Source organism: Musa acuminata, chromosome BXJ3-8 (assembly GCF_036884655.1).
Source record: "Musa acuminata AAA Group cultivar baxijiao chromosome BXJ3-8, Cavendish_Baxijiao_AAA, whole genome shotgun sequence".
Lineage (NCBI taxonomy): Eukaryota > Viridiplantae > Streptophyta > Magnoliopsida > Zingiberales > Musaceae > Musa > Musa acuminata.
This window is the reverse complement of record NC_088356.1, coordinates 22,253,193-22,261,326: the sequence shown is the minus strand read 5'-3', so window position 1 is coordinate 22,261,326 and position 8,134 is coordinate 22,253,193. Positions and strand designations below refer to the sequence as shown.

Genomic DNA, 8,134 nt, shown 5'->3' with positions numbered 1-8,134 from the left:
AAAATTTCAAAGTATGAATATGAGGACTTATTCAAAAGAGTTGGAGAATTTGTTAAAGAAAAATCTGAGGACCTATATGTAAACCCTGAGGACCTAATCAAAAATATAATAAATTTAAGGACTAAATTGTAAAATGCATAAAATGACAAATTCCACCGTTTAAGCCTCTCTGCCTTCGTTCTTAAGGAAGTAGAGAAGGCAGCTGCGTGGATAATCAGGGAAAGAAAGAAAGAAGAAGAAGAATGAGAAGAAGAAGAAGAAGAGAAAAAAATTGGGGCTTTAAGGGTTCTTGCCCAAATCTTTTCACTTAGGGTCAAAATTCTTAAAGACAAGTGTTCTAACCCCATCCTACAGAAAATTAGTCTCTGTTTTTATGTTGATTCAAAATAAACTGAAGGATTGATATGACCCAAATGAAAAGCTGCTGCCGATCGGTGGCTGCTTCTTCCAGCGGTCGGCGCTCTTCACCGCTGGACGACGGCAGCGGCGAGCTTCGGGTAAAGGGGCGACTGCTGGAGACCTGCGAGATCGACCGCAGAAGGGAGGTCGCACTCTCTGCTCTCCTCCTTCCTCTTACGCGAACAAGAAGAGGGGTTGTCTCTTCCTTCTTCTGCAAGAAGGGAAGAGATCTGCATTCAGAACGAACAGAACAGGGAGAAAAGAAGAAACATCAAGAAAACTTCCACAAGGGGAAGGAAGAAGCGAGATCGGAGAAGGAGAAGGGAACAGAACCCTATCCTCTCTGCGGCCGGCGTTCTTCTTCCATTGTGAAACAGAGGAGGGCGAAGACGAGGAAAGGGGCTGAGACCAGCTGTGCTGTCAAAGAAAGAAAGCGCGGTTCTGCTCTCCTTCTTTCAGCGAGATCGAAGAAGGTGGGAGATGTGCTCTATTTCTCTTGCACGAATAGAGGAGGGGTCTCCTTCTTACTCTTCTAATCGGGAAAAAGGAGCCCGAACAGTGGAGATCTGCTCTCCTTCTTCCATCCGAGAAGGGAGAAGAGAGGGTCTCTGCACCGCCCCCTGCTTCTCATCGGGGGAAAGAGGCTCGGTGGCTGATTCCTTCCAGCGGAGGCGAGGCTGCGACCAGAGAAATCGGGGACGCTCTGCTCTTTCCAGATCGAAAACTTTCTTCCTCTTCTCATCGTAAGGGGCCCGGAAACATATTGGGGCAGATCGGATCTTGAAAGAACGGGAACAGAGGAATTTCTGTTCTTCGCAGAAAGGAACGGAACAGAGGACAAATCTGTTCTTCTTTCCTCTCTGCGGTTGGTAGCAACGGGAAGGCTGAAATCGAACCTTTCTCTCTTGCTCTGCTCGGTGAAACAGAGCTCCTTACGGGGGGTGGCAATTGCAGAAAGGAGAGCTCCTTATTAAAAAAAAAAAAAAAAAAAAAAGAAGAAAAAGAAGAAAAAAAAAAAGGTGCCGGGACATGGCAACGATGGTTCCTGGGTCTGGTGACGGTGGAGAGAGGGTAGATTCGACGGCGAGGCTCCCTTCTCAAGTTGCTCGTCCAATTCCTTTGACGAAGCAACATCAAAGTAGGTCGCGCTCTAGATCGCGGCCTCCTGCTCTTATTTCCAATGAACCTCGGCCATGGACTAGCCTCTTCAAGGCTCCAATTGATTATGTGTAACGTTTCTACAAATAGCTTTGTCTATACAAGTCATAGACAAAGTCAGGTAACTCATTGAGTACACATGTGGTAGTTATGACTACACATGTTGTAGACTTTAACTCCTAACTGTAACGAGCATGTTAAGATGTGCCAAGACTACCATTGGTTACAGCATTTAACATCGTTGCCAAGATCTTTAGCTAATAGTAAAATTGAATTTGATAAAAATATCTCTTTCTCTTCGTGTAAAGTGTTCCATTTTGAGATTATGCTCCATGCATGATCTTGAGTCTCTAATAATCTCTGTCAAGAGCTGAGCATTGTTTGTGTGTTGACATTCAAAGATTCTGCTACATCTCTCCTTCCACATCCACCAAATAGCACATCTGAAAGTAACATTTGCCAATTGTGTAAGAGGTCCTTTTCTTGAGAAACTTTGTATGAGGTCGCCTAATTCTTGATGCAAGTTTGGTTGCGGCAGCCTATTGAGTTCAAATCGCTAGAGAATCTCCTTCCATATCCATTTAGTATATTCACAAGCAAAATAGAGGTGGTCAATAGTTTCTTCTTGTTGCAAACAAAGGGAGCATCGGTTAACATGATAGATACCTCTTCTCTTAATATTATCTATTGTAGGTAGTTTATTCAGAAGGGCCTGCCATGTACATAAGGAATGTCTCTGTGATCCCGGTCGATCCCATGTCCAACTGCTTGAGAGCCACTTGTTATTTCTTTGCCTAATTTGATTCCATGCGGATGTGGCACTAAATTTACCATTGTCATGAAGCCAAATAAGTACATCTGAAGGGTTGTTCCTGATTGGAATAGCTGTGATAGTCGGCCAAAGTGATAACATTTCAGGAGAAATAGGAGTAGGGAGACACCAGGTACCATTAGCAATGAACTCGGAAACCTTCCAATCTTTGGGAGCCCCAAGATCTTTTCGTATTCTGTCACCATATAATTGAAATATACTTTTCCCATTCACCCAAGGATCGTACCACATATTAGTATTAGTTCCAGTAGAGATTGCATAAGAAATGTGTTTGATTATCCAATTCCTTGCATTTAAAATTCCTTTCCAAGCTGCAGAGTGGTATGTTCTTGTTGAAATTTCCCAAATCGATTCCTTCGAAAGGTACCTAGCAGAAACCCATTGTGACCATAAGGAACATTTGTTTTGCAAAAGGTCCCACAATTGTTGTACCAAACATGCTTTATTCCACTCTCTAATATTTCTCAAGTTCAGCCCCCCTTCATCTTTCGGTTTACAGATGTTGTCCCAATTTACCATATGCATTGCCTTATCATTTGTACCATTCCAGAAGAAGTTCATTAATAGCCGTTCAATATCTTGGATAAGTCCAACAGGCAGAAGAAAAGCATTAGACCAATATATAGAGTAAGAGTACAACACCGAACGGATGAGTTCAAGTCGTCATGCTTTTGATAGAAGCCTATTTTTCCAGGAAGAAATTCTATTCTTTATTTTTTGCAGGATAGGTTGACAGTGGGTTTTATGAATGCCAGTGGATATGAGTGGGAGACCCAGATAAGGAACTGGCAGACTTCCCTCATTAACCCCCAGAGTGTGTGTAATAAAGTCCTTGTCCTCAATGCAAGGACCCATATAGACTTTACTTTTTGCATGATTTAACTGAAGGCCAGAAACCATACCAAAGTCATTTAGAATAGTAGCTAGGTTCCTCACTGAAGTTGGATCATTCTGGAGAAATATAAGTAAATCATCTGCAAATGTTATGTGTGATATGTGAATAGAACCAGCATTTGGTACCTTAATACCGCCATTCAAGACTGCTTGTTCCAACATACAGCTAAGTCCTTCCATTGCAATAGTAAAGAGATATGGAGAAAGTGGATCACCTTGTCGGATGCCATTCGTGCTCCCAAAAAAACCAATAGGTGAGCCATTAAAAAGTATCGAAAACTTTGGAGTTTCCAAGCAACTTTGAATCCAATTTACCCATTTCTGTGGGAAGTTCATATCGATGAGCATCTTATAGATAAAACTCCTATTAACTGAATCAAAGGCTTTCCGTAAATCAGCTTTAAAACATATTTTCGTCCCTCTTGCATTTGAGTGCAGGTCCTTTATCAAGTCATTAGCAAGCAGAATATTATGATGTATACTTCTCCCTTTGATGAAAGCTATCTGATTTGGACTAATGATCTTGTGTATTACCTTTTGCATTCTATCTGCCAACACTTTGGAGATGATCTTGTAAATAAAGTTGCATAATGATATGGGTCGAAATTAGTCTTGTATCACTCAAAACACATATTAGATCGTAAATCCATCAATTAATTTCATCATTAAAATCCAAGATTTAACAGCATCATCATTTAAAACTGAAAAACAAAAAATCATCACAAAAATCATAAAGATCAATAAGCCATAAATCATAAAAAATTTATCATGCATAATTTCAAAATATAAACTCATTAATGTTAGGATCGGAGCGGCACTAAGAGGGGGGGGGTGAATTAGTGCAGCGGATTAAAACGTTGGTTTCGACAAATCTTTCGTACGATAAGAACGGAACTTGAAAAGCTTAACTTGAAAGCGTATTCTTAAAGTTGCGCAGCAAAGGTAATAAGGAACTAAAGCATGTAAGAAGGTTTGCAGTAATATAAATAGCAATAATGAAATGCAAACCAGAGATCACGCCGATTTTAGAGTGGTTCGGTCAAATGACCTACATCCACTTGCGAGGCCCCTCTTCGATGAGGCTCCCACCTTCCACTAGCAAATCTCTTGAAATGGAAGGGCAAATACCCCTCTTTACAACCTTTTACAAGCAGTTCAACCTCTTACAAATTTTCAAGAAAGAAGGAGGAGAACTCTCTAGCAAATTGAAAACAAGAAAGGCAAAGACTCTTCTAAGACTTTTCTCTCAATCACTTGCTGCTCAAAAAGTTGTTTTCTCAGCTGAGACTTGAGGGGTATTTATAGGCCTCAAGAGGATTCAAATTTGGGCTCCAAAAATTTGAATTCTCTTATGTTCCCGATGTTGGCGGTGCCACCGCCCAGCCCAGGAGGTGTCACCGCCCAGCTCTCGGGTGCTGGGCGGTGCCACCGCCTAGGCCAAATCAGCTCACTGGTTGGGCTCCAAACTTGGCCCAAACCAGTCCGAACTCGGGCCCAATTGGCCCATACTTGGGTTATAGGATTAACACCTAATTCTAACCCTAATTAATATGCTAACTACGAATTTAAAGACATTTTCTAAGCTATTACAAAGTTTGTAAGTCAAGACTTCTTCCGACGAGCTTCCGGCGAACTTCCGGCGGTCTTCCGATAAACTTCCGGAAACCATTCTACGGACTCCCGGCAAGCTCCTAGACTTCACAATTTGATCTTAGCGAGTTCCGATGAGCTTCTTCGGCAAGCTCCGATCTTTCTCGGCGAGCTCCGCGAACTTCAAACGAACCTTCCGGCGAGCTTCCGAAAAACCCTTCGGCAAGCTCCCTACTCATTCTCGGCTAGTTCCGGCAGCATTCCCGACGAACCTTCGGACTTCCGTCGAACTCTCAAACTCCCAACGAATCCTTCGCGCTTGACTCCAACACTTTGTTTCGCTTTATGTCTTCATCGTTATCGTAGTTAATCCTGCACACACAAACCAAAACTCAACTCCGATCTAGACTATTATTACAACGCGAATTGACATTCTGTTGCCCGGCACGTCATTGGTTGGCGCTTCGTCCGATTCTTCGGTGCATCGTCCTCTCTTGCGGCTTGTTGCCCAATCGGCGGTTGACCTCCGCAACCCCGATATCCTTGGCGCAATTTCGCTCTCCTTGGCCCGATACCCGACGTCCGAAGCATTCAGCCATCCAATATCCTGACGTGATCTCTTCCGGCGAAACGTCAATTCCTCCTACGTCAACTGTCTAAACCTAATCGAGTAGACCTGCATCGCTCAAAATGTAGTTTAAATAATAAACACATATCAAGTGGTTTCATCATCAAAATACGAGATTCAACAATCTCCCCCTTTTTTATGATGACAACCACTTGATGACGGAGTTAACCTTAACTCCCGGAGTTTAAACAAACTCCCCCTATCAATATGTCATATTGATAGAACCTTGAATTTAAACTGAATTCAAGTCATTGCAATATTCATCATGAATACTTGCAACACATCATTATGAACTCATGCATAGACTTATGCATATCATGTCATCAACATACTTCTCCCCCTTTGTCATCAACAAAAAGGAGAAGTACAACTATTCTTTGTGTTTGTAATATAAGTTCAACTCATTGCATGAAAAATATAATATGAAGTTTTATCATCATGCAGTTTTGAAGCTAGAAAATTTAGCAAGTAATGCATCATGCTTAGGACATTCAAGCTATCAAGTTTTAGATATACAAGTTTTACAGCATACAAGATAGCACTTTTGGTAATGTTCAAGATAGCAAGTTCTACATCATGCAAGCTAGCAATATTGAGATGTTCAAGAAAGCAACTCTTGCTTCTTGAAATATGCAAATTTGTCAAGTTTTGCTAGATGTGCAAGTTAGCATTTTTGCCTCTTAAGATAGGCAAGATAGCACATTTGCTTCTTTTGAGATAGCAACTTTTTGCTTCTCTTTAGACTACAAGCTAGCAATTTTTACGATATGTAAGTTTCACAATATACAAGCTAGCAAAAATTTCGAAAGCAAATGCAAGATAGCTTTCTTGTGTAAGCTCATAATTCTTGCTTCCTATTGCAATGTGCAAGTTGCAAGTTTTGCTTCTTGAGATAGGTAAGATAGCACTTTTGCAATTTTTGTTTCTTAAGATAGGCAAGCTTGTGATGTTCAAAATAACAAGCTCTTTCTTCTAGAAGTGTCATCTAGAATCTGATTGCCCACTATTTGCAAAGTGTAAGCTAGCAAAATGTTTGAAAAAGTGATCATGTTTTGCAACATACAAGCTAGCAAAAATGCCAAACTAGCAAGAGATAATGTTTTACATGAGGCAAGCAAACAATTTGGCAAATGTTACATTTGCATCTTCTCTTTTGAGAAGTGCAATTTTTGCTTTCATCTTGAATTGTGCAAGCTAGTTAGTTTGCCTCTTTTCATGATGTCCACGCTAGAAATTCTTGCTCCCCCTTTGTCATTGTCAAAAAGAAGGGAAGACCCTTATATCAATTTTCATATTATGACAAAGGTAAGTATCATTCTTATTTGTGCATCATTATATATTCAAATTAAAACATACACAATTTCAATAACCTTATTTTTCATGCACGATACCGAAAAATAAATCAATCATTATTAAATATTATACATGATACTCAAACATTAAAATTTTTAAGTATTTATCAACATGTTGATCATGATACCAAACATTCATCATTTAAAGCATTCATGATACACATCATATGCAATAAATACATCATGTACATCATTATCATAAGTATTGCATACATCATTTTAACTTTATGAATATTTCATCATTGCATGCATTATACCAAAACATTTCAAGCCATGCAAGCCATAAATACAAAGAAATCATGTCATGAAGGATAAAATCATTTGAATACCAAAAGACATGATTCATATAATAAATATCTTCTTTAAATAAAATATCAAGAAAAATCATAGGAGTACAAAGAAGAGATCTTGTTTTAAAAGAAAAATCAAGTAATAACTCCAAGAACTCACAAGGAAAAATCATGATTCATTTAGAAAATCTCCTCTCAAGAGAATATCAAGTAAAATCGTAGAAGATCGATTAATGAGAAATTTTGATTTATAATAAAATCTCATGTATCGAATGTCGAGAAATCAAAATGATGATTTATATAAAAAAAATATCATAAGTTATATTCAAGAGAAAAATCATCATTCATTTTCAACTTATTCAATTTGTCACATCAATATTTCTTTTTTTTTTTGGTAAGTCAAATCAATATTTATTAGATATGCATGATAACAAAACATGGTTTTAAATCTTTAACATATAACATGCATAAATTGAAAGGAGAAGGGAAGAATTCAAACGTACAAAGATTTCAACCATCTCATAAACAAATGTAAGACCAAGTCATGAATCCAAAATTCCATGAATCAAAATGATCATCAAAGGTAATCTCATGTTATTCCAAGAAATCAATATCATGATTTTGATAAAACTCATTTCAAATTTAAATCATCAAAATCATCAAAATATCAACATTACTTTCAAGAGATTCAAAATGGTATACATAGATTTATCATAATAAACATCAAGATCAATAGGATAGAGAAAAATAATTTTTCAAGGAAAAAATATTTTCCTCTTTTTAGTTGTTTCAATTCATATGATTTTATTTCACTTATACCAAATAAAAACATGTATAATATTTAAAACCGAAAGTGTAAGATTTATTACAACAAAGATTAATAAGGCACTTTCATTATAGTAAAAATCAATAATCCATAAATCACAAGATTCATATGCATAATTTTGAAATTTATTAAGCATGATCATTATGCAACTAAACATGGTTTCAA

The 8,134-nt window shown here is 38.3% G+C and overlaps 1 long non-coding RNA gene across 1 annotated transcript; it reads right to left on the bottom strand.

Annotated features, from left to right (window-relative positions):
* Positions 1-271: 271 nt before the first annotated feature.
* LOC135644646 (uncharacterized) lies at positions 272-1,806 on the bottom strand. Its single transcript, XR_010498554.1, has 2 exons — positions 733-1,806; positions 272-629 (listed from the first exon to the last, which is right to left on the bottom strand). It is a non-coding gene; the product is annotated as an uncharacterized LOC135644646 (long non-coding RNA).
* Between the last annotated feature and the right edge of the window lie 6,328 nt (positions 1,807-8,134).